Genomic DNA, 27494 nt, shown 5'->3' on the forward strand with positions numbered 1-27494 from the left:
TCAGCAGACTTTGTTGATTTATTGGGTGTGAGTCAAGAAGAAGAGAGGGTTGAAATAATAGCTCTCAAAGTGTATCTCCTACTAGGTCCCCACAGCATGGATACACAGTTTTTAGCATAACTTTCTTCTCTTCTTGTAAGCTTCACTCTCAGAGGCATTGGACGTGGGCTAATGAGGGAACTGCCTGCCCCCTGGAAAGTAAAGGGAGTCAAGGAACATGTCTTAGATGATCAATCAAACTCTGTACTTTCAAGTTAGAAAACCAAAGAGACACCACAAGACAGTTTGTAAGGAGTAGAAACAGAAAATTCTTCTTTTTAAATATTTTTCTTCTCATTTCCTTTCTTATCATGGGAACATTGAAACATATGAAAAAAAGTCACAGATTGGTAAAAGGAACCTCATGTATGCAAATATGTATATTTTATTTTCATTTTACCCTTTTGATTCTATTTCATGCATTTTTATAATGTATATATTAAACAATCCAATATACAATTTAAGTTTAAATAATATATATTTTTGGAAAGCGTGCTTTAAAATGTCTTATAAATAGTGATAATACATTGAAAATGTTTGGACATACTTGTGTTAACAGCAGTCACAAGCTACTGTTAGGAATAATAATAATGATAATTAATATTTGTTGATGCTTATTTCCTCCAGGCACAGTGCTAATAGCTACACTATACAAGATGTCTACAGGCACAGATTACACACTTTTCCTATAATATCCATAACAGGAGGAGAAAATCTAAACTGATGGACTTCAAATCGGTTTCGATTTTGGATCCTATCTCCAAAAAAGAAAAAAATCTTTCTAAAAACAAGTACTAACCTTCCCTATACCGCTATACATTTTTCAGTTCAGTTCAGTTCAGTCGCTCGGTTGTGTCTGACTCTTTGCGACCCCATGAATTGCAGCATGCCAGGCCTCCCTGTCCATCACCAACTCCAGGAGTTCACTCAAACTCACGTCCATTAAGTCGGTGATGCCATCCAGCCATCTCATCTTCTGGCGTCCCCTTCTCCTCCTGCCCCCAATCCCTCCCAGCATCAGAGTCTTTTCCAATGTATAATTTATGTTTATATAGCATTAATATTAAAGAAGTACTTATGACCTTGGAGAAGTCACTATATTTTTAGAACCTGTTTTATCATCTATAATGAGGGTGTCGGGAGTGTCTATGGTATCTAATATTCCTCCCAGCCCAAACATTTTATGAGCCATTTCTATGAGGCTATAACTTGCGAAAGCCAAACATCCTATCCAATACGTTATTTATATTGTGTCTATTTTTATAGCAGAGACAACGCACTGAGGCACACTGTTATGTAAATATTTATCAAACATCAACATTCATTGAGGATCTCTGCTCTATGGCAAATGTCATCAACCATGACAAGGAACAAACATGAACGAGGCTGCGTTTTGCGGTTTGTTCGTAACTATGTGATCCTCTCAGATTTCATGCATACTGACCGTGCCCGGTCATGCCATCGTCCTTCTGGCCCCCTCTCCCCTGGTAGGAACGGGTGTCCGGGGGCTGGCACATGGGTCAGCTGGCTGCCGGGGTTCTTGTCACACTTACAGGGATGGGCATGTGGGATTCCTTTCAGTAAAGTGATAGGCGCATCACAGGCTGGCCTTCAGGCTCTGACACGCCACAGAGTAGCAGGCGTGCCTCTGTTAAAAGACATGTGATGGGCCTGTCAGTCTACATTCTGAAACACTCAAATCCTCCCTCACGCCATTTCCACCCAGTTAGAGCCTTTGTCACTATTTTTCTTTAAACGGTTTGAGTGCAAAATGAAAAGTCAGAGCAGTGGCTATGGCTCACTTACCTTCGAATGCTGCATTTCCATTTTTTTGTTAGATATAGCTTGGAGAAGAGACGCTGCAGAGACTAGGAGTGCTAAAGCAAATGAAGGGATTCAGTGTGCTCACTATAGAGACGCTAGTCTATGATGGTTTTTAAACATTGACTTCAACATTATTGGTCTTAGTAATATTCTTTATAATCTGTCTCTTCAAATGAGGGCAATAAAAGCAAAATAAACAAATGGAACTATATTAAACTATAGCTGAGGATGTGGAGAAAGGGAGCCTTTGTGCATTGTTGATGAGATTGTAAATTGGTACAGCCACTATGGAAAACAGTATGGCGGTTCCTCAAAAGGTTAGAACTGTTATATGATACAGAAGTTTCACTTTGAAATATTTACCCAAAGAAAATAAAGCACCAATTCAAATTGATAGCCACCTCTGTGTTCATTCCAGTATTATTTACAATAACCAAGATATGGGAGCAACCTAAGTGTCCATCAATGGATGATGAATGGATAAAGAAGATGTAGTATACATATATGAAATGGAATATTACTCACCATATAAAGAAAAACCATCTTGAATTTGTGACAGTAGTCATGTATGGATATGACAGCTGGACTGTAAAGAAACCTGAGCACCTAAGAATTGATGCTTTTGAACTGTGGTGTTGGAGAAGACTCTTGAGAGTCCCTTGGACTGCAAGGAGATCCAACCAGTCCATCCTAAAGGAGATCAGTCCTGGGTGTTCATTTGAAGGACTGATGTTGAAGCTGAAACTCTAATACTTTGGCCACCTGATGTGAAGAGCTGACTCATTTGAAAAGACCCTGATACTGGGAAAGATTGAGGGCAGGAGAAGGGGACAACAGAGGATGAGATGGTTGGATGACATCACCAACTCAATGGACATGAGTTTGAATAAATTCCGGGAGTTGGTGATGGGCAGGGAGGCCTGGTGTGCTGTGGTTCATGGGGTCCCAAAGAGTCGGACACGACTGAGCAACTGAACTGAACTGAGAGGGTATTATGCTGAGTGAACTAAGTCAGACAAAGTCAAATCGAGTATGATTGCATTTATATGTGGAATCTGAAAAACAAAAGAACAAACAAAATAGAAACAGATTCATAGATACAGAGAACAAGAGGGTGGTTTCCAAAGGTGTGGGAGCGTGGGGGATTGGGTGAAATAGGTAATGGTGATTAAGAGGTCTCTTGATGAAAGTGAAAGTGGAGAGTGAAAAAGTTGGCTCAACATTCAGAAAACGAAGATCATGGCATCCAGTCCCACCACTTCATGGGAAATAGATGGGGAAACAGTGGAAACAGTGTCAGACTTTATTTTTCTGGGCTCCAAAATCACTACAGATGGTGACTGCAGCCATGAAATTAAAAGATGCTTACTCCTTGGAAGGAAAGTTATGACCAACCTAGAGAGCATATTCAAAAGCAGAGACGTTACTTTGCCAACAAAGCTTCGTCTAATGAAGGCTGTGGTTTTTCCTGTGGTCATGTATGGATGTGAGAGTTGGACTGTGAAGAAGGCTGAGCGCCGAAGAATTGATGCTTCTGAACTGTGGTGTTGGACAAGACTCTTGAGAGTCTCTTGGACTGCAAGGAGATCCAACCAGTCCATTCTGAAGGAGATCAGCCCTGGGATTTCTTTGGAAGGAACGATGCTAAAGCTGAAACTCCAGTACTTTGGCCACCTAATGCGAAGAGTTGACTCACTGGAAAAGACTCTGATGCTGGGAGGGATTGGGGGCAGGAGGAGAAGGGGACGACAGAGGATGAGATGGCTGGATGGCATCACTGACTCGATGGACGTGAGTCTGAGTGAACGCCGGGAGTTGGTGAAGGACAGGGAGGCCTGGCATGCTGCGATTCATGGGGTCGCAAACAGTCGGACACGACTGAGCGACTGATTTGATCTGATTAAGAGATAAAACTTACAGTTGTAAAATATATGTCATAAGATATAATGTATAGCACAGGAATATAGTCAGTAATACTGTAAGAACTTTGTATGGTGACAGATGGTTACTAGACTCATCATAGTGATAATTTCATAATGTATTTAAATGTCAAACCACTATGTCATGCACCTGAAACTTACATAATATTGTATGAAAATAGTGTCAACTATCAGCTGTGAATTCTGTCAGTTTTTAAAGTAAAATTTAAAAAATTTAAATTGACCTTTGCTGTCAGACAAAGAGCTGATTCTCATCTAACTCACTGGTCATATGATCCAGGACAAATTTACATATAATAAAATTATATTAAATACTTTTTGGGTTGGTGACAGAATTAAATGAATTATCACAGATAAATTGCTTGGGAGAAAACCTAGCATCTAATAAGATCTAAAGATCTAGAATCAATTGCTGTCATCATCGATAATGTCTTCATTGAGTTATAAAGTCAAAAGATTCCCCAAACTTTGCAGTGGACAATTTATCTTAGAACCTGATTTATATAATCAAGAGTTGTAAAGTGATGGATTGGGTTATAGTTGATCTTAAAATATATGATTAGTTCTTTGGGGCATTTTTTTATTGAAGTATAGTTGATTTACAGTATTTCAGGTATACAACAAAGTCATTCAGTTATGTGTGTACATATATATATATATATACATAATTTTTCAAATTCTTTTCCATTATAGGTTATTACAGTATATTGAATACATCCCTGTGCTATACAATAGGTCCTTCTTTGTTGTTTAGCTGTTTTGTATATAGCAGTGTATATCTGTTAATCCCAAATTCCCAGTTTGTCCCTCCCATCCTTTCCCCTTTGATAACCATAACTTTTTCTATGTCTGAGTCTATTTCTGTTTTATAAAAGACTTCAATTGTATTATTTTTTTAGATTCCACATATGAATGATATCATATTTGTCTTTCTCTGTCTGACTTCCTTCATTTAGTGTGATAATCTCTAGCTCCATCCATGATGCTGCAAATGGCATTATTTCATTCTTTTCTATAGCTGAGCAGTATTCCATTGTATGAGTATGTATGTACATGTATCTGTGTGTGTGTGTGTGTGAGTGAGTGTATCCACAACTTCTTTATTTATTCACCTATTGATGGATGTTTATGTTGCTGCTATATCTTGGCTACTGTAAATAATGGTGCTCTGAACATTGGGGTGCATCTATCTTTTTGAATTAGAGTTTTCCAAAGGAATTTTTAATTGTCAGATGAAGAAAATGATATCATATGCCCAACTGATAGTCAGTCTGCCGATCTTCCTGAAATACCCCTCTACCAAGTTCATCTCTTAAAGGCCTTTTTTGGTAACTGGAGTTTCTCATGGAATGATATGCTGTTTACCTTATCAGAGTACTGAAAATGTTTGTGGAAAAAGAAAGTAAAAAAAAAAAAAAAGGCAGTTACTGGTTTTACTCACTTTATCCCCAAACCAAGAAATAAAAGCCCAAAATTAGTTACCCTTCATATTTGACTAGGTTTTCCTGTTTCATGACTTTCAGCTCTAGACTTGAATGCATGTGCCAGCTTAGTTCACAAAGGTAAATCAGGTTTGCATTCAAACTACCTCCAGAAGGCTAGTTCCAGAGCCAGGGCCAAAGAGATTTCTGCTTTAAGGTTTTTAAACCCTACATGAGAAGCCTGTGTCCACAGGGCACCCTCTCGACTGATTTTAAACGCTTGATGACTCTCAGTGTGTTTGGATCCATGTTTGTTCAGACTCTCAAAGGACAAGTGTTCTGTTCCAGTTTGTGTGGAAGGCACAATAGCCTTTAATAGTCCAGAGTTCTGTGGCAATGTCCAATTGCGTAGTTTCTGGTGGTCCAAGACCCTCACCTGGGGGTGGATTGGAATAGGTTCTGACCTACTTTCTACCCGCGAGTGAAAAGTGTACAAAGATTTCATAGATTTCATAGACCTCTGGTTGCCTTTATTTATGAGGTGGTTTACAATTGTTCTTTGGAACCATGTAGCAGTTTCTCCCTGGTTTCCTTCAGTTGATACATGGCTTCTATAACAACGTATCAGTACATCTTTCTTAAACCCCTGTGTTTCTCCTTTCATTGAACATCACATTTGTGCAAAAACTTCTCTCTCAGCTTGCAGGAGACTGTGTGTCATGGGGCAGCCCTAGCTGCCCACCCTTGAGCCCTCTGCTACTAAATTATCAGAAAGGAGATTGAGTTAGCAAGAAAGACATTGTAGCAGATTTCACACAAGTTAAGAACTCAGGTGGGCAGGAAATGCCACATCGGTTACTTCTATGAATCAAATTAAATTTCACTCTTCACTTTCATCCAGGCTGGCGGATAATCAAAGGCAATCATCACTGAATCTCCCTCTCCTCCTACCCTGCTCCCACCTTCCCCACACCCCCAACACAAGGAGTCTTATATTCAGAGGTAGCTCTCTGGCCTTTAACCCTCTCCAGATACTGCACAGATCAAATCCATTCAGCCTAAATGTCTCCGTGAAGCCCGGGGACCATGGTTCTTATAGCTGCTCATCGTTTTCAAGGTTGCTGGGGTCAGATGTCTCAGGCCGAGCATCCTTTCTGCACCCCCATTCTTTTTCCACCCTTGAGCAAAACTTGGGAGCAGAGCCCATGACCCAGCAACACACAGGATTCACAGAGCCCTGTCTCCTCTCTGAAAACCGCCTCCATTCTTTCTGTCTCACTTTCCCCTTCCCTGGCTTTAATCACTTGAAAATGAATTCATTTTCCAGAGACTTCCCTGGTGGTCCAGTAGCTAAGACTCTGAGCTTCTAATGCAGGGGGCCTGGGTTCAATCCTTGGTCAGGGAACTTAGCTGCATGCTGCAACTAAGACCTGGCACAGTCAAAAAGATAAATAAATATTTAAGAAGAAAATGAACTCATATTTAAAAAAAGCCAAGGAAGACTTTCTCAGATGGCCACTTCTGCTTCCCATTGTACAACACACACCTCTCCTGAGGCCAAGAAGCTTCATGGGTTAACAAGGCCATGCCCATTTTCTTGGAATGGGGTTAAAATATGAGGAAAATGAAACAGAATATCTTTATGAACGACCCTGCTGTATTATAGAAGACACTGAGGCTGCCTCCAGTGTTTTGGGCTATTACAAATAAGGGAGTAATAAACACTCCAGTACATATTTTAGTTCACATATTTATGATTAGTTCATGAGGGTAAATTCCTAAAAGGGAGATTATTAGGCCATATGGTATGAATAAATAACATTTTACATAAATATTGTTAAACTGAACTTTCCCCAAAAGTATAGTAATTTACAGCCCCACTAACAAGGCACAAGTGTTTTTTCCCCCATATCTTTATCAAACTGAGTTTTGTGTCAATTTTTTAAACTTTGCCAAATCAATGGACGTTTTAAAAATCTTGCTTTGTTTGCAACTCCTTGATTGTTAGTGATGCCAAATCCATTTCTCCACATTTAACCATTTTAATGGCCTGTTTATATTTTGTTTACTTATCTGATGGGGTATTCTTTTTCTCACTGATTTCTAAGACTTTTGGTATATATTAAGGCTATCAGCCCAAGATTCAGTGCCAGTCTCAAAGGGTTAAGAGATCACCCCAGTGGCTCAGATGGTAAAGAATCTGCCTGCAATGCAGGGGACACGGGTTTGATCCCTGGGTTGGGAAAATCTCCTGGAGAAGGAAATGGTAACCCACTCCAGTTTTCTGGCCTGGGAAATCCCATGTAGATAAAGCCTGGTAGGCTGACTGTCTGTGGGGTCGCAGAGTCCGACACAAATGAGCGACTAACAAGGCCATCCTCCACTGTAATAAAATGGAGAAACCCTTTCAACAGAGGAGTCGCTGCTCTGACAACATCAGTTATGGGACCTGACCTCCCCAGCTGGAAGCAGACTGACTACTATTATCTGGGTACCCCCTGACCCCCACATTCTCTCCACCTGCTGGGCTCACTTCTGGAGCGTGAGACACACCATGTCATATGTGGTGCCAACACCCTACACACCCACCTAGTGAATGAGGCTGAGGTTGAGGGCGCTGGCCACAAAGACTGTATGTATGTCTGATGACTGTCTTTCTCATTACCTTAATGTGGAGTTCTTAGACTTTATAACGCAGACTCTTGAGACAGTGTTTTGAAGCCCACCGGCCCCTTTGTAGATTAGATTTCTTTTTCCTTTTGGCTGCACCGTGAGGTTTCCAGAATCTTAGTTCCTTGACCAGGGATTGAACGATCAGCAGTGAGAGTGCGGAGTCCTAAGCACTGGACCACCAGGGAATTCCCTGGATTTTACATGTGTAAAATAAAATACACAGGATTACATAGAAACAAATTATGTTAACTTGCACTTAGTAAAATAACTTTAAAAACAAATGTGCAATATAAAAAAATATATATATATATATACACACACACATACATATTTTATTGCCTCATCAAATAAAGAGATCTAACAATGGGTCTAGTAACTACCCTAAATTTGGAATTTAGTACTGAGGGCAAATGATAGCTGTGACAATTATCAGTTCAGTTCAGTTAGTCGTGTCCAACTCTTTGCAACCCCATGGATGTCAGGCTTCCCTGCCCATAACCAACTCCTAGAGCTTGCTCACTCATATCCATCGAGTTGGTGATGCTATCCAACCGTCTCATCCTCTGTCATCCCCTTCTCCTCCCACCCTCAATCTTTCCCACCATCAGGGTCTTTTCCAGTCAGTCAGTTCTTTGCATCAGGTGGCCATAGTATTGGAGTTTCAGCTTCAGCATCAGTCCTTCCAGTGAATATTAAGTATTGATTTCCTTTAGGATTGACTACTGATTTGATCTCCTTGCAGTCCAAGGGAGTCTCAAGAGCCTTCTCCAACACCACAGTTCAAAAGCATCAGTTCTTCAGTGCTCAGCTTTCTTTATGGTTCAACTCTCACATCCATACATGACTACTGGAAAAACCATAATTTTGACTAGATGGACCTTTATCAGCCAAATAGTGTCTCTGCTTTTCAATATGCTGTCTAGACTGGTTATCGCTTTTCTTCTAAGGAGCAAGTGTCTTTTAATTTCATGGCTGCAGCCAACATCTGCCCTGATTTTGGAGCCCCCCCAAAAAAGGCTCTCACTGTTTCCATTGTTTCCCCATCGATTTGCCATTAAGTGATGGGACTGGATGCCATGATCTTCGTTTTTTCAATGTTGAGTTTTAAGTCAACTTTTTCACTCTCCTCTTTCACTTTCAACAAGAGATTCTTCAGTTCCTCTTCACTTTCTGGATAAGGGTGGGGTCATCTCTGTATCTGAGGTTATTGTTATTTCTCCCAGAGATTTTGATTCCAGCTTGTGCTTCATCCAGCCCCATTTATATTTAACTTAATATAAGTTAAGTAAGCAGAGTGACAATATACAGCCTTGGCGTACTCCTTTCCCAATTTGGATCCAGTCTGTTATTCCATGTCCAGTTCTAACTGTTGCTTCCTGACCTGCATAGATGTTTCTCAGGAGGCAGGTAAGGTGGTTCTGGTATTCCAGTCTCTTTAAGAATTTTCCAGTTTATTGTGATCCACACAGTCAAAGGCTTTGATGTGGTTAATAATACCAAAAGCAAGAGGTAGATGTTTTTCTGGAACTCTCTTGCTTTTTCTGTGATCCAACAGATGTTGGTTATTTGATCTTTGGTTCCTCTGCCTTTTCTAAATCCAAGTTGAACATCTGGAAGTTCTCAGTTCAAGTATTGCTGAAGTCTCTCTCACTTGGAGAATTTTGAGCATTACTTTACTAGTGTGTGAGATGAGTGCAATTGTGTGGTAGTTTGAGCATTCTTTGGCATTGCCTTTCTTTGGGATTGGAATGAAAACTGACCTTTTCCAGTCCTGTGGCCACTGCTGAGTTTTCCAAATTTGCTGACATATTGAGTGCAGCACTTTTAACAGCATCATCTTTTAGAACTTGTAATAGCTCAACTGGAATTCCATCACCTCCACTAGCTTTGTTTGTAGTGACATTTCCTAAGGCCCACCTGTCTTCAGACTCCAGGATGTCTGGCTCTAGGTGAGTGATCACACCATCGTGGTCATCTGGGTCATGAAGATCTTTTTGTATAGGTCTTCTGTATATTCTTGCCACCTCTTCTTAATATCTTCTGCTTCTGTTGGGTCCATACCATTTCTGTCCTTTATTGTGCCCATCTTTGCATGAAATGTTCCCTTGCTATCTCTAATTTTCTTGAAGAGATCTCTAGTCTGTCCCATTCTGTTTTTTTCTCTATTTCTTTGCACTGATCACTGAGGAAGGCTTTCTTATTTTTCCTTGCTATTCTTTGGAATTCTGCATTCAAATAGGTATTTCTTTCCATTTCTCCTTTGCCTTTCACTTCTCTTCTCTTCACAGCTATTTGTAAGGCCTCCTCAGACAACCGTTTTGTCTTTTTGCATTTCTTTTTCTTGGGGATGGTCTTGATCACTGCCTCCTGTATAATGTCATGATCCTCTGTCCATTGTTCTTCAGGGGCTCTATCAGATCTAATCCCTTAAATCTATTTGTCACTTCCACTGTATAATCATAAGGGCTTTGATTTAGGTCATACCTGAATGGTCTAGTGATTTTCCCTACTTTCTTCCATTTAAGTCTGAATCTGGCAATAAGGAGTTCATGATCTGAGCCACAGTCTGTCCCAGGTCTTATTTTTGCTGACTGTATAGAGTGACAACTATAACCTAATATAAAAATATCTGATTTCTAGTAGTGATGTAGGCAACACTAATACTAATGCAGTTTACTGACTGTATTCATAATCGAAAGACATACTAAGTTTTAGTCAGACCTACTGGAAGTTGGAGAAACTAAGATTTTTTTCCCCCCATCCAAATTCATAGACATTCTGAGTTCAGGGGATTGTTAAGAGTTTTTTTTTTTTTAAGTTTTTATTGAATTTGTTACAGTATTATTTCTGTTTTATGTTTTGGTTTTTTGGCCGTGAGGCATGTGGGGTCTTAGCTCCCCAAGCAGGGATCGAACCAGTATCCCCCACACTGGACAGCAAAGTCTTAATCACTGGAATTACCAGGGAAGTTCTAAGATAATTTTTATAAGGGGCAGAACCATCAGTGCTAATTCACATTATAATTATGCTTCAGTACTTTTCTTTAGAAGGCCCTAAAACATTTGCCTACCATGAATTTTGTTATACAGAAATTTTAAATTTTCATAGAGTCCAATTTTAACTTTGTAGTTTCTGAATTTTCTACATGCTTTATTGGTAGGCAGAAGTTTTAATCAAAAGGAAGCAAGAGGAAGCTATGATAGAGCTTAGTAAAGTCAACCCTCCTCTTTGAGGCTACAGGGGTGGGGTTAGTAGAAGGCGATCTTCCTGAAGAGTCTTCTGTAACTTCTAGAAGAATTCAATAGCCCAACCATTCTGGAGGAGTCTATAAACTGGGCCCAGTACTCTAATAAAGGTCTTTAATAAGCAAAGATTATAAAAATATTCACCCATGTTTTCTTCAAATGATTTTAATAGCATAAAAATTATTCAACTTTTTCTATCTGGAGTTTATTTGGATGTAAAGAGTAAATTTGGAATCTGGCTTTATTTTGAACCAAATGAATAGTTGCTAGTCTCAGTCTCATCTTTTTTCCACTGATTTGAAATGCCATCCTTAGGATATACTGTATTCTGTGCATATCTGAGTCTATGTCCTGAGTTCCTATCCATTTGGTTACTCTATATGTTCTATAATGTTTACTTAATTGGCTTTATAATTCATTTAATATTGGATTCTTATGGATTACTTGGAAATGCAATATTCATGTTTATAGCTCTGAGCCGGGAAACAAATAACAATGCCCTTTTAATGTGAAAACATCCTTTGCCTTTGCGCAGTTCACCATCTCCTCTCTGTGTGTCTTTTCCCACTGGACACAGTCACTTCTGGCTTCCTTGGAGTTTCTCTTCCCAATCATTCCAACAGCATTTCTTACTTGACGTGCTTTATCATCATCAGGCATTTTATGACTAAGCAACTGATTCCCTAATTAGAATATGGTCTAGTCATGACCATTTGTATATATTTAAAAAATCAAATCTTATTCTATACTTAAAGGAAATATTAATGAAGAATTATGCATCCCATGTGGTCACTGTAACTTTACTGCGACAATGGAAATCCCCAGCCTTTCTCTCTGATAAAGTTTCTATGCTTCTGACCCCTTGCCTACCTCCTCCCTTAATCTTGCCATCTCATGCTATTTCAGATATCACATTAAGTGTGATTTATTCAGAGAGTTAATGAGTCCCCTGTTAAAAGCTCTCATTGTGTATAATGTGTGTGCTAAGTTGCCTCAGTCATGTCCGACTCTGTGTGACCCATGGACTGTAGCCAACCAGGCTCCTCTGACTATGGAATTCTCCAAGCGAGAATACTGGAGTGGGTTGCCATGCCCTCCTGCAGGGGATCTGCCCAACCCTGTGATCAAACCCAGATCTATTACATCCGTTGCAGTGGCAGGCAGGTTCTTTACCACTAGTGCCACCTGGGAAGCCATGAAATATGATAGTTTTTAACTATATAATTATTAGCTTAATATTGCTCTCTTTTGCTGAATTCTAAATGCCATGATGACTGTGGCCATATTTGTTTTTCTATTTCAGTCTTCTCAGTGCCTAATTCAGACCCTGGCACGTAGCGAGAGCTCCATGAATCTTTGTTGATTAAACAGCAGTTATTTTTACCTCCATCAAGGGAGGCAGCATAACATCAAGATATGAGCTTGACTTAAAGCCAGAATGCCTGGGTCTAAATCTGATATATGATTTATTATCTATATGATCATGGGTACATTATTAAACTTCTCAGTGACTCAGTTTATTCATCTATAAAATGGACATCAGTAACATGAGGTTTTATGAGGATTAAGTATACAGAGTATCCACAAGAACTCAGTGAATGTCAGTTATTATCATCATGATCAACATTGGAGAGGAAGTTGTTTGAAGGGAAAATAAGCCATAGAAAACATTAAAAATCTCACTTCACATCAAGTTCTTTCTTGGATTCTTTTGAATGAGGACAGAAAAAGTAGTTTGGCAAAGATTTCTAAAAGCATCAGCTTTCCAGCAGATGAGAAGTAGATGTACCCTCCATCCTGTGCAAACTCATGAGCTCTTTATTCCTTTAACTAAAAATGCTTCCTTTGAGAAAAAGTTGTATAGTCACAAGTGAAGGTCTAACAAAGCCAGCAAACTTTCTGAAATAATCAGTTTATTTTTGGCAGAGTCATAGATAGATTGCACAGGAGAATCATAGGAGACAATGGCTAGCAGAAGCCTTGCATTTGCCTTCAAACTGCTAGCCAGTGATGTCAACCATCAGCTCTCAGTTCCACAGCAAATGCCACACAATGCGGTAAGTACCATCATCAGTGCCATCATCGTTGGCATCATTACCACAGTCTTTGAGCATCTACCAGTGTAAACCTCATGGAAAGTGTATTTCCTGACTTGTGAGCTATTTCTCTACCAAAGTATGCCTGATTGATATACTTGTAACATTTCTGTGGAAAGTAAAAATTAACCAAAAGTAGTTCTTTCTTCAACCTTTAAAGAAATGAGCAGTTCACAACCACCAGGATAAGCAACATATATAGCATTTAAATTAAAAAAATTAACCTCATTGTACCACTTATCTTTATATTACATCAAAATTCTTCAAAAATTAAAGATAACCTCTTGCTGTATGCCTGAGAGCTCATACCTCTTCCTTCCTAAAAGTCCTTTCAAGTTGCTTCCAGAAGACTGGCCTGATCCTAGAAGGATATGGAAGTAATTCACAGCACTGAGAAGACCCACTGCTTCCTGTTGGCCTTCCTGCCTCAGGCATTTCTTATAGTCTGCAGCTTCAGCATTCTGCAGTAGAGGGATGCCAGGGCTCAAAGCACCATCCTGCAATTATGATGTGCGGTTACAGCAGGCACAAATACACAAAGACCACAGAAGGAAGAACAAAGATGGGAAGGCGTTGAAAGATGCAGCTGGGAAAACTGAAAGCTTCTTCAGAACCATGAGAACCCTGATTGTGCTTACAAATAGAGGAGCAGCAGTTTGAATCGTGGTGCAGCAAAAGAGTTGGTGATGGATGGGGAAGCCTGGCATACTGCAATCCACGGGGTCGCAAAGAGTTGGACACGACTGAGCGACTGAACTGAACTGACAGCAAAAGAGTGGGAAACTTAAATCTCACTCCTGTTAATTTAGCCCTTTCCCTTTTATATTTCTATTTCATCAGAATTCAGAATGGCTGATAGCAGCATAGGAGGCCTCCAGGTCAAGACAAAGGTGGCTTCTACTTCAGGGAGCCATGTTGGGCTTCCCATATAAGATACTCACTTATCCTTGAAAAACAGGGGATGAGGGCATGACAGCCTCTCTATTCAGAGCAGCCATCCTGGAGGACCTCAGGCCAGATGTCCCGGCAGCAACCACATCCAAATATATCAAGGTGGCAAGTATCACACCCCTCCCTTGCAACCTGCCTTTCCTGGAGATGCATATGCGAGGTCTCTCTTAAGGCAACCTTTTCTGCTCATCATGTAATTCCACATGTGCACAATCTTCTGATGGAGAAGGGATAATGGGAAGAATTTAGATGCCTGAGTTTCTTATTACCTCAAAACTCTACATATTTGAATGACTTTTCAGTAACAGTGGCTTGCTTCACTATGAAAAACATAATTTTGCCTCTCTTTAATTTTATTTCTGCAAGTTAGAAGTGTAACGACCTTTTTGGAAACCAATTTCTGCATTTGGTTTTAGGTGTTAATAAATTTTTGAAGATGTTATTAATAGTGAAGCAGTGGATTTGAACTTAGTTGACTGTTTTTAATTGCAATGCTTAAGTTGTAGCAAGAAACAAGTGGTTTTATACAGGTTTATTTCCAGTTCAGGGAATAGCAAGTTAATATCCAAAAGGATATTAAAAAGGAAGATGGAGGAAGAGCCAGAGAAGGGGATAAGGGAAAGAAGAGACAAAAGAGAAGGAAGAGGAAGTAGGTGGGAGAGAGGTAGGGAACCCAGGAGGACAGGGGGCATAACAGAATGAGGCAGTGGGAGATCCTGCTGAAAGATGCTTACAGGAAGTGATATTGGTGAGAAGCCGGCAAGTGCCATGAGGCTGCTGAAGAGGAGTGGATGGACTGATATGAATCCACTCCTGGCTGCCCCGAACTTTGGAGCAAGCATTCATTTGGTCATCTGTGGGCAGAAGGGCTGCTGCAGACCAGAGCTCAACAATGAAAAGAAGAATGAGAAAGCATGGCCCGTGCTCCCGCACCAGGCCCAGCTCATAGCATTCCCAGTCAAGACTCCTCCTGGGTAAGAAACTTGGCCTAAAGCACCCCAACATCACCAGCACTCACTAAATGTTAAAGAACACAAATACTGGAATCGCTTTGAAAATATCTAGCTGTTTCTCCTCAAATGTGGCTCAAGTTTTCTTTCGCAATATGAACGATGTTCTTGCCAATTTTCAAGTTTACAGCTCCAGCTGTTAGGGGGTTATGTAAGAGCCAAAATGATCAAAGGGCCTCATGAGTGGAAAATGCATTTTTCCCCTTGGTTGCATAACTCTCCAATGGAATGGGCTCTGTAATCGAAGCATTGTCTGCCCACTCCTCCTGCCCCTCACTGCTTCTCTACAAGCAAAAATGAAAGAAAGAAAGAAGGAAAATTCACATTGGCGGGAATAAAAGGTTATAAAAAATGTTGTTGGACTCATTTAGAATGTCCAAGCATTTTTCAAAAGAAAGTTGCAGGTAACTTTTATGAGTAATTACAAAAATAGTAACTAAATAAATTCCCCTCAACTCTAGGGAGCTTTCTCTAAAGCATATGAAATCATTACATTAAAAATATAGTTCCTTATAGCCAGCACAGTATTCTAATGTCATTGTTTTCTGAATGTCACTCTTTCTGTCGGTCTTTTAGTCCTTTCAGAGCAGGGAACTTATCTTTGTGTTGTAGCCTCCCCAGTGCCTAGCATACAATAAGTTCCAATAAATAGCAAATGTTTGAATAAGGATTTAGAAAACGTGATCACAGTCATATATCTGCAGAGACCTAGACATGATGCAATGACAGCTTTTCTAAGTAGAATCAGAGGCTAAACAGGTGTTATTTGCCCTTATTTCTTTTTATCTTGTGGACATAATTTCAAAAGAATAATGAAAGCTGGGCAAAGTCAGGTGGACAAAGGTAACAGTCTTTGTAAGCCCTCAGCAATAACCCCAGACTTACTTTGGGGTTTCAGGCACCAATGGCTTGTCCTTTCCGCTTCTGGAAATGACAGCTACCAGACTGCATTTACCCCTGCCCAAAGTCTCAGTAGTTAATGATTATGGAAAGCCTGGGCCCAATTGGCACCAGGTTCCCTTAAAAATGGCCCAGTTATCAGTTGGCAAATTACAGTCCCCGATCCAGGATATGCTCAACCAATAGACAGATTAATTTAGATTTATAACACTTCAAATATCCAGGGAGATCCATCCGCAATGGAGAGATTGCACTCCAGTGAGAGGAAGGGGAAGCCAGGGAGGAATTCCAAAGGGCTAGTGAAGCAGACTGGGAGGATGGCAGGATGAGAGGACCCCAGGGTCCTTGCTAACTTAAACCACGCTGCCTCTTCTTTGAGGCAGGACTGGCCCTCTTTGCTTTGCTGGTGTTTCCTCTCCACCATCCCTAGTTGGCCCTTTCATTTTTCTGGTCTTGATCATCTATGGAATGCACGGAAAAAATGTTCAATTAGAGGACACTTCTAGCTCTCAGATTATCCCATATCTGTGTATTTTAATGTATTTTGGGGCTTCCCTTGTGTCTTAGCTGGTAAAGAATCTGCCTACAATGTGGGAGACCTGGGTTCTATCCCTGGGTTGGGAAGATCCCCTGAAGTAAGGAAAGGCTACCCACTCCAGTATCCTGGCCTGGAGAATTCCATGGACTGTATAGTCCACGGGGTCACAAAGAGACAGACACAACTGAGTGACTTTTGCTTCACTTCTCATGGGTCTAGATTCACCCTTTATCTCTTAGGACCCTCCCCTGTTATAGAGAACCATTCAATTACTTTCGTTGTTTCACCCTCCTTTCAAAGGCTGAAAATTTCCTCCCACCTTCCCCTGGCCTACTCAATGAAGATATGTGCCACCTAGCCTGGCTGTCATTAGCCCTTCCCACTGTGGTCTAAACCCTCCTCTTCTGCCTTCTCTGTTCCCCTGCCTGGAAACACTGCCTCTTTCTGAATCATGCCCATCTTTTGACATCCTAAGTACATCTGATCTCATTTTCCCAAGCCATGGTAATACTTTAGGCCTCTCAGTTCCTGCAGAATGACCAAAGGCTCATGTACTCTCAGCTTTCTGTGCCTTGCTGGACCCATGGGTTAACTCTCTCTGTTTAAAACACAGTGGCTTCTAAATGTCACAGACCCTAAACGAGTTCCAGTAGTGAGACTACTACCGAGACAGAGTCAGAGGCCCAAGTCTCAAGCCAACGTGACCACTTGATGTTTCTGTCATCTGGCGCAAACGATTTCTAACCTGGTATGGGAAGGGACAGGTACACGACCTAGTAAGACATGCTAGAAAACTGAGATTTCAGATTGTTTTAATCATGTGTTCAATAGTATTTACACCTAGGAACACAGATTATTTTTGTAACACGTTCTAGGAGGGAAAGTTTAGCCAAATCTTGCCTTCAGAGTGCCTATAGATATTGACTCTACTTTGTAATGATTGATGATTCTTGATCAAAGGCTGAAGCCCCCCATGCCAAAGGATAGGATAGATCAGAATTTCTGGGAAATGTGAGGTTTTTGTGGTTATTAAAAAGGTAAAGTTTTAAGAAAACTAGCAACTTTACTCTTTCTTAAATATTGCCTTATATAAAATGGGGAAAACAATTAACCATGGGTTCTTATGAGAAATAAGACAAGATCTATGAAAGTATTTGAAAATGATAAGATTTACTTAAATATAGCCTGTGAGTATGTATGAGGTTCTCATTATCTGAGGTTAACTATAACCAGACAAAATCCATTTAAAAGAGGGCCAAAGTGGACATAGAAAATGGTGGGAAATAAAAAGTTCAATTTAAACCTGGCTTTGAAAATTGTAACTAAAAATTATGAAGGCAACTTATTTACAATACATCTAATAAACTCTAGATTACCATTATGGCTATGTGTTAAATCTTAGGACAAAAAATGAACAAAACTATTCAGGATTTTGGGCACAATTTGTCTAATAAAATTGCTTCATAGCACAATATAATTACTTTTACTTCAGGTTTGGGTTTCTCAATGTGCTCATAAAAAGGATTATTTTTCAAAAGCATTCAAAAATGTGTCTACTTTATTTTTTCATGCTTTCTCAGTTTGAAATTTACTTTATTTTTTTAATAAATTTATTTGTTTTAATTGGAGGCTAATTACTTTACAATATTGTATTGGTTTTGCCATACATCAGCATGAATCCGCCACAGATATACACGTGTTCCCCATCCTGAACCCCCCTCCCTGGTCCCTCCCCGTACCATCCCTCTGGGTCATCCCAGTGCACCAGCCCCAAGCTTCCTGTATCCTGCATCGAACCTGGACTGGCGATTTGTTTCATATATGATATTATACATGTTTTAATGCCATTCTCCCAAATCTTTCCACCCTCTCCCTCTCCCACAGAGTCCAAAAGACTCTTCTATACATCAGTGTCTCTTTTGCTGGGTTATACAGGGTTATCGTTACCATCTTTCTAAATTCCATATATATGCGTTAGTATACTGTATTGGTGTTTTTCTTTCTGGCTTACTTCACTCTGTATAATAGGCTCCAGTTTCATCCACCTCATTAGAACTGATTCAAATGTATTCTTTTTAATGGCTGAGTAAGATTTCATTGTATATATGTACCACTGCTTTCTTATCCATTCATCTGCTGATGGACATCTAGGTTGCTTCCATGTCCTGGCTATTATAAACAGTGCTGTGATGAACATTGGGGTACACGTGTCTCTTTCAATTCTGGTTTCCTCGGTGTGTAAGCCCAGCAGTGGGATTGCTGGGTCATAAGGCAGTTCTATTTCCAGTTTTTTAAGGAATCTCCACACTGTTCTCCATAGTGGTTGTACTAGTTTGCATTCCCACCAACAGTGTAAGAGGGTTCCCTTTTCTCCACACCCTCTCCAGCATTTATTGCTTGTAGACTTTTGGATCACAGCCATTCTGACTGGCGTGAAATGGTACCTCATAGTGGTTTTGATTTGCATTTCTCTGATAATGAGTGAGGTTGAGCATCTTTTCATGTGTTTGTTAGCCATCTGTATGTCTTCTTTGGAGAAATGTCTATTTAGTTCTTTGGCCCATTTTTTCATTGGGTCGTTTATTTTTCTGGAATTGAGCTGCAGGAGTTGCTTGTATATTTTTGAGATTAATTGTTTGTCAGTTGCTTCATTTGCTATTATTTTCTCCCATTCTGAAGGCTGTCTTTTCACCTTGCTTATAGTTTCCTTTGTTGTGCAGAAGCTTTTAAGTTTAATTAGGTCCCATTTGTTTATTTTTGCTTTTATTTCCAATATTCTGGGAGGTGAGTCATAGAGGATCCTTCTGTGATGTATGTCGGAGAGTGTTTTGGCTATGTTCTCCTCTAGGAGTTTCATAGTTTCTGGTCTTAGGTTGAGATCTTTAATCCATTTTGAGTTTATTTTTGTGTATGGTGTTAGAAAGTGCTCTAGTTTCATTCTTTTACAAGTGGTTGACCAGTTTTCCCAGCACCACTTGTTAAAGAGATTGTCTTTAATCCATTGTGCCCGCTTTATTAAGGACTGCTTTCTCTTTGAAAATCCCATCATGTCATTATCATTGTCAGTTTTTCTCTTCTTCAATAATTTACTGATAAAACCCTGCTAGACTTTTACTTGTCGAGAGTTTCCTTTCTGATTGACTATACCTCCAACTTCAATTTCATCCATGTTAGAAAATTCTGAATATTTTGTAAAGTTGTAAATTTACTTCAATTTTTCCATTGTTTTCCCACCCTCTTACAATAACAGCTAGTTATTAAAAAACTATTAGACAAAAACATTGCCATTATGAGTGAAGGTGGATTTTAGATTTAAAGAGAGGAATGTTAGAATGGGCCAATTCATATTATAATTGGTCACTTTATTCATTTTTTGTATGATGATGACTTGTTTCCCACTGCAACTTTGTACCTCTAAGGCTTTGGGAAAATGCATTTTAAGGTTATGGGTACTCTGTCTCATTTTTCATAATTCTCATGTAGTCATGTACTTAATACTTACTGAAATAAGTGCTAGATTACTTTTGACTGAAAAAGTAATTGATCCAGTGAGTGAATGGAAAAACTGGAGGAAGAAATGAACGAGCAGCCATAGGTTCCCACTGCAGATTTTATACTTTTAGTAAGAAAGTCACACACAAGAATAGCTGATCTCAGTGAAATAGGTAAACATAACACCAGAGATGAAAAGGGCTTGAGGTTTAGATCGAATTTTTCCATTTACAAAACAGAATCAATTTGTCCAAGGTTCATGCTGGAAAATGTGTGGGTTCTCACTAGGTCTGTCCCTTGGAGAGTTGTAAATGAATAATGTTTATAAAAGTAATTGCAATAAAAACTCACACCTACCCTATAATGGGGACCAACTTTGTTCCTTATACACATTATGTTAGAGATTCTCACATCAGGGAGCCCAAGGGGTCTGCAGAGCTATAGCATGAACATAGTCATCTCAGGGAAACATTTTACTTAGAGACTTGGAGAAGTGGAAAGAAGAATTATATCTTTGGCTTAGAATATAAACTAGCTCTACATTTTTACAATAAAACTTATTTTTTTTATTTTATTTTATTTTTAAACTTTACATAATTGTATTAGTTTTGCCAAATATCAAAATGAATCAAGAAATTTTACTTTGGGACTTCCGTGGTGGTCCAGGGGTTAAGGATCTGCCTTCCAGTACAGGGTGCGCAGGTTTGATCACAGGTTGGGGAATTAAAGTGCACATATCACGGGCAGCTAAGCCCACCCACCACAACAAGCCCATCCATCCACATGGCTGCAATAACAGAAGCCCACATGCCACAGCACAGACCCACAGAGACTTCCCCACAGTCCAGTGGTTAAGAGTTTGCTTTCCAATGTAATGAGTGCAAGCTCAGTCCCTCATTGGGAAGTAAGGTCTCACAATCCTCATGGCAAAAAAAAAGGTTTTTGGTGGTTTTTTTAAACTTTTACAGAAGGTCTTGAAGGTATGCATGCAGGAAGCACCCCTCACACACAACCCACCCTTTAGGTGCCCTTCCCACTTCAGCGGAAAATTTAGCAAGCTCTCCATCTGGTATGTCATCCTTTTAACAACTCTACCGCGTATATATCATTATCTTTGGTTGCATATGAAGAAAATGAGCTACATAGGAGTTGTGAATGAAAATTTTCAAACTCCTTGGTGATAGAACCCTGCTTTCCCCTAACTGTGTTGTCTGGTAGTAAGATGACCCTTCCTGTTCCCATGACTATCTGCATTTTTTTTTTCTCTTTGAGTTTCTTCTCCACATGCCCAATCTCTACAAGGACTCTAGGTGCCTAGAGAAAAAAAAAATCTGAGAATTTGTCCTTATACCTTAGGGTTCTGGAGTGACTAGGTCAATTCAGACTAGCTGATTTGAAAAGAGGACTGTTGAGACAGGGGAATGGAATTAATCTTAGAATGGAATTTCCCCACAGACTGATTGGGATATTACTTGAGGTGTTGGTGCCCTTCCGTCAAATGATATTGAATGAAAAATTGTACACATGTCAGGCCAGTTCCTTTTTAAAGGAATGACCAAAAAGGTATCCAAGAGGTATTGTTGCAGCCCACTTTCCTAACTTTCCAGATACAGTTGGTAGTTGGGGAGCCAGGCAGATAAGGGGTCTGCTAGCAGCAGAGAACAGAAGCTTGCTCATTGGATCAAGGAATCTTGAGGCCCATTTAACAATAGACACTCTTCCACCAGAGTGAAAAAGAATGAATGCAAAAAGATGAACAGTGTCTTTAAATAGCTCTAGGAAAGGTCTTGTAGAAGGCAATGGCACCCCACTCCAGTACTCTTGCCTGGAAAATCCCATGAACAAAGGAGCCTGGTAGGCTGCAGTCCATGGGGTCGCTAAGAGTCGGACATGACTGAGCAACTTCACTTTCACTTTTCACTTTCATGCATTGGAAAAGGAAATGGCAACCTACTCCAATATTCTTGCCTGGCAGATCCCAGGGACAGAGGAGTCTAGTCAGCTGCCATCTATGGGGTCTCACAGAGTCAGACACAACTGAAGCGACTTAGCAGCAGCAGCAGGAAAAGTCTTTGCCCTGAGGGGGAACCCAGATCCATTCCTAGGTCTTGGGGTCTGTTGTCTCAGCATCCTACAGAACTGAAGTAATAGCCCTGCTCTCACCTCTCTGAGTATAGAAAGTAGACCCATTACCCACAGAAATGTGGTTGGTTTGTCAACATTTTAGGAGAGTCACTAGGCTCTTCTAAAGCACAGGAATTTATGAGTTGAAAACAGGCTTAGAATCTCCAGGGTTGGGCCAGCACTCCAATTTGTGGATAAACCACAATAGGACATAATATTCTTTCTTGCTCAGTTCATATATAATTCTGGTTTGAATATGTCCATACTTGTGGTTTCTATTTCTGACCTAGTTTTGCTTCCTAAACTTCAAAATATTTGAGTATTAATCTCTCCATCTCCCTCTCTTGCTCTTTTTCCTATGTATGCACACACACACACACACTTCATCACAAATACCTTATTTCTTTTATTGGGATTTCTTTTTACATGACAATTAGAGGATTGCAGAAAGCAGATGCTGGTGGCCTTATCTGACGAGTTAATTGGGGCTTTCTAAAGAAACTATGACAGAATTTGTTTATCTGGATCTTTGTCCCAAAAAGCAAACATGCAGGAGCCTACGTTGAGGCTATTAAGTGAAGAGTAAGCTATTGTTTGTAAAAAGAATTGTGAGAAGAGGGCAAATTGATAAATAACAAGCATTTATGTGGTAATGATTATTTGACAGGTACCTTCCTATGTATCTTAAATAATACTCCCAACAAGCTCACTATATGCAGAACTATTACTGTCCCCACCATACATTCCCTCCAGAGGAGAAAGTTGGGGCACAGAGATGTTAAGTCACTTGCTTAACAGCTAACTAATAGTGGAAGGAGAATTTGAGCCCAGGCATTTAGGCTGCCAAGTGAAGTGAAGTCATTCAGTCGTGTCTGACTCTTTGCGACCCCGTGGACTGTAGCCTTCCAGGCTCCACCATCCATGGGATTTTCCAGGCAAGAATACTGGGGTGGGTTGCCATTTCCTTCTCCAGGGGATCTTCCCAACCCAGGGATCGAACAGGGGTCTCCTGCACTGCAGGCAGACTCTCTACCATCTGAGCTACCAGGGAAGCCAAGTTTATGCTTATTACGATTCACCAGTCTACTTTGTTAGCTTTATTTATTCATCCATCATAGCCTCAACCCTCTATTCTCATTTATTCTTCCTTTCACTCTCATTTTTTTTTCTTTTTTCTCTCTATCCCACTGTTTATCCCAACAGGAAACCGGTCCTTTTTTAAGCATTTGCTATACTTAATCTTGCAAGCTGTTCCTCATTCATTCAGCAGATAAGAGGACATTTCTATTGAAGATATTTAAAGATAGAAATAAGATTTGCCTACTTAAAGTATACAAAGAAAATACAATTTCTTTTCTTTGTAAGTCTTAGAAGAATATTTCTTCTGAGGGTTAATAAAAACTTCTTTTCTTTGCTCTTACTTCCTGGATTGCAAAAAACCCTTTAAAATTTTTGTCTTTATCAATCTTCCTTAACATTTTAAGGACTTGAGTCCAATAAGTTGGTTTATGGTTGGACTCAATTCAGCTGAAATTCTATAACCCATATATCAGCCACTGAACTGAAGCCATTGCTGGTTCTTTAGTCTATCCTCTGAACTGTAGTCATTTCCATGGTAATTTTCTTATTTTTTGTGGTGTGTTTTTTTGAGATTCTGTTTTTGAGCTTCCCATCAAACCAAAAACAGATTTCTCTTTTCCATTCCAGCCCATTCTGTTCTTTTAAGGTGGAGGACAGCTGTAAGGTAGGGCTGGTTTCCGCCACGTACTAGACTGTCAGCGGCTGGAAGGCTGGGACCAGTGAGAGCATCTTTGTTCCCTGGTGCCTGGCAATGTCTAGCGTGTAATAGTTGCTTAGTAATTGGAGGTTAAAATGAATGAAACAGTGAAATGGGAATCCTTTTCTCTACGTTGGCCATCTTCCTATTTCAAAATTTGGATATAACATCCCCCTGTAGTTTACCAAGAATTCTTCTCCACTGAATATGTCGGACACGACTGAGTGACTGAACTGAACTGAACTGAATATGCCATTATTAAATTAGTAGAATTCCAAACTGAGAATGGGTTAATATGTCAGTGAACTTCTTTTTGTTCAAGATATCCTCTGCCAAACTTTTGAATCAAAACCCAGTCCCAAAATGTTACTAATTTCTAAAGACTGGTGATGGATACATGAAGGTTTATAATGTTATTTTCTCTATCCTTGTGTATGTTGGAAATTTTGCATAACTTGTTAAAATCTGCCTACATAGAATGATAGTTAAATTAGGATAATGGTGATTTTAAAGAAAGTGGTTAGTATAATGGAGTGCACGCAAATTTTCTAGGCACCATTGCAAAAAAAGCTATTAATATTTTTTTACCCATAGTGGAGTACTGGTTTAAAAGTTTAGTTAGAGCTTGCAAAAGCATTTTAATTTAAATAATGACTTCTTTGGAAATAATATTTATTCTTTATCTTCCTATGGAACGCAGTAGCTGGGGGTCTGTCTTACAGCAAAGTGGTCAATCTGTTCTAAAATGCTGAAGGAATCTAGGCTGTAATGCTGATATTTTCTAAGGACTTAAATATGAAATGGTACCAATGAGAATATACACTGGAAACTTTAAGCATATATGGTAACTCTGTGTGTATGCATGTGCGTGGCTATATGTTAGATAAATATTTACAGCAAGAGATCTTTCCACTTAAGGGAAATGGGGGAAATGCTAGCTATAGCCATTAAAATTGCAAACATTAATGGTTCAGGAATGTTCAAACAGCAGGTTCCTGTTTCTAGCCCTGCAATTAGACTCTTCTATACAATTGTGTTAATTGAATAACAGGCTTTACAATGGCTTTATCTGGGTTAATATATCCACTCCAAACAGACTGGACAATGGCTTTCTGTGGTAATAGTGATCTTTAGTTTATTGGAATCTTCTTGAAAAATCAAAGTAACCTACACAAGGAAAGGAGGTAAACTTAAGCTAGAATTTTTTGATGTTTGGGATTTTTAGAAGAAAGTGGGATCTAAGTTGCGTAGGCCTGTGACTCCGTTTCCACTGCTTACTACTACCATACGTATTTCTGAAGTTCTCCATTGTCTCAGTTTCCCACTTTGTTTAACATGCAGAGATCATTCAGTTTAGAACTGAAACCCACAATTTAGAAATACAAGGATTATTCTTACATTTGCCATCGGTGTTTTCCCTCAAACATGCAGTATCTAAAGAAAGTGATCCAAACACCTTCACAAAAAACAAAACAAAACACTTATTCCTACCTGAAATTTAGTTCCTTCTTTTTCGGGAGGAGGACTGGTTTACCATATGTATTCCTATAATAGTGTGAAGATCTAAGAAGCTTCTGAAATTCAGTATTAGCAGAGATAACATGTCCACCTACCTAGATGTGAGGACGGGAGCATCAGAGGAGATGTGAATGCATTCTCAAATCAGATGGCAGCTTCCCAGTAAGGTGATGGCTGGTGGGGATGCTGGTGAGATTGGCTACTCGTACATGTGGGATCCACATCCCCAACAGAGTGCACGTGAGGAAGCCACAGCCATCTTCAAGGATTAAAAAAAAAAAAAACTTGAGTTCTCTCCAAAATCAGAGCTTGGCAGGGTTTTGGACCAGGCATTCAGCAATATGAATAGCTCATTTTCAGACGCTGTTCACATCTTATCTGATTTGAATTGATTCAGTATAGTTTCTCCAGAAGACTTTGAAAACCAAGTAAATATTAAGCCGTTCTCACTGTGTTAGCCAAACACAATTAATTTTGCTCTGTATAATCCTAACAAACTAAGATTCTACAAACAGAACATTCTGAGTTCCGCTGACCCACTTTAAATGAAAGTATATGCAACTGAAGCCAATTCCATGACTAGCTGGGCATAGTCAGAATTATTTGTTTTACCATTACTTTACTTCATGTCTCCCTGTTAAGGATATGCCCAACTATCGACCAATCTGAAGCTAAAATACCCCAAACTACAGCATTCAACTGTTAGTCCTGGTGGGAGGACAACCTTTGATCACAAATCCCTTTGGCCATCCACTCTGTGTTACCAGATCAAAAATAGGGGTGTTTATTTCATTTGGCAAAGATTGGAAAATTAAATCAACACATCACCAAACACAAACTCCAGAAGATGTGGCTCAGACAAGGATCATAGCGCAGTCCCAGAGAAACAGTTTTTTATGGCACATAAAGTTTCTATTATACATAAATTCTAAATTTATTTTTAATTCTTTTCAAGTCAGTCAGTGGGAGGATTGCTGGCCGATAGCAAATTGCAGATTGTAAAAATCGTTCCGCAGTGAAGCAACATCTTTTTCCACGCTGACTATGGTCCAGGTTCTCATAGACTTGTTCTTACCACACTGGGTCACGGCCAGGTGTCTTGGAGTTTAGACAAATCCAGCCAGCTAAGGAAATCCTAATGATAGTTCTGTCATGATGTTCTTCCCATCTTCCTCCCAGACCCCAAACCATTGGCTTCGTTGCCACTGGGCCAGGATATATCCTTCCCTCCTTCCCTTCTCCAAACAATGACCAGCATTCTGCACAGTTCTTGGCCCATGGTTTGGCTCATACTCCCAGGACCTTGGAATTCATCTAGCAGTGAGGCTCTCATAACCCAAACTTCCTGTGCAGACTTCAAACACACACACAAACACTGGGACCAGAGCTCATGGAGCAAGAAAATGACACAAAGTACACAAACTCTCTCCTCAAACCTGCCAGCAACATCCTAATAAATCCTGCCTTGTTTCCCCGGTGGAAGAAACACTTCTGGGATCACTTCTTCTCTACTTGTGAGATGAAGCATCCTCCAAACCCCAAAAATGTAGCCTAGATTCTTCACAGCCAGCCTCCTTACTAAGCTACAGTTTCTGAAATTAAAAGTTACTCTTTGAAGATATTAACAAAATTTCCATTTTTTAAGCACCCAGTTTTACTTCCCCACAAATCTATTTACTTTCTGCAAAAGCTTACACTCTGATAGAGGATATTTACACACACACACACACACACACACACGCTTTCCTGGTGGCTCAGTGGTAAACAATTCGCCTACCAGTACAGGAGGTGCCGGTTTGATCCCTGGGGTAGGAAGAGTCCCTGGAAAAGGAAATGACAACCCAATCCAGTATTCTTGCCTGGGACATCCCAAGGACAGAGGAGCTTGGTGTTCTATAATCCATGGGGTTGCAAAAGGATCGGACACGGCTTAGCAACTAGACAAC

The 27494-nt window shown here is 39.8% G+C and overlaps 1 protein-coding gene and 1 long non-coding RNA gene across 2 annotated transcripts in view; one reads left to right on the top strand and one right to left on the bottom strand.

The window, feature by feature from the left end:
* Positions 1 to 27494, top strand: part of PIK3R1 (phosphoinositide-3-kinase regulatory subunit 1) — a 455332-nt gene that overhangs the window by 123937 nt on the left and 303901 nt on the right. The gene's annotated exons all lie outside the window — the stretch shown is intronic.
* On the bottom strand, positions 4 to 27319 carry LOC147350475 (uncharacterized). The gene is made up of 2 exons (XR_015148946.1): positions 25644 to 27319; positions 4 to 191 (listed from the first exon to the last, which is right to left on the bottom strand). It is a non-coding gene; the product is annotated as an uncharacterized LOC147350475 (long non-coding RNA).

The sequence above is a fragment of the Bos grunniens genome, chromosome 20 (assembly GCF_055505025.1).
Source record: "Bos grunniens cultivar Pamir isolate PY7600 chromosome 20, Bosgru_T2T1.0, whole genome shotgun sequence".
Taxonomy (NCBI): Eukaryota; Metazoa; Chordata; class Mammalia; order Artiodactyla; family Bovidae; genus Bos; species Bos grunniens.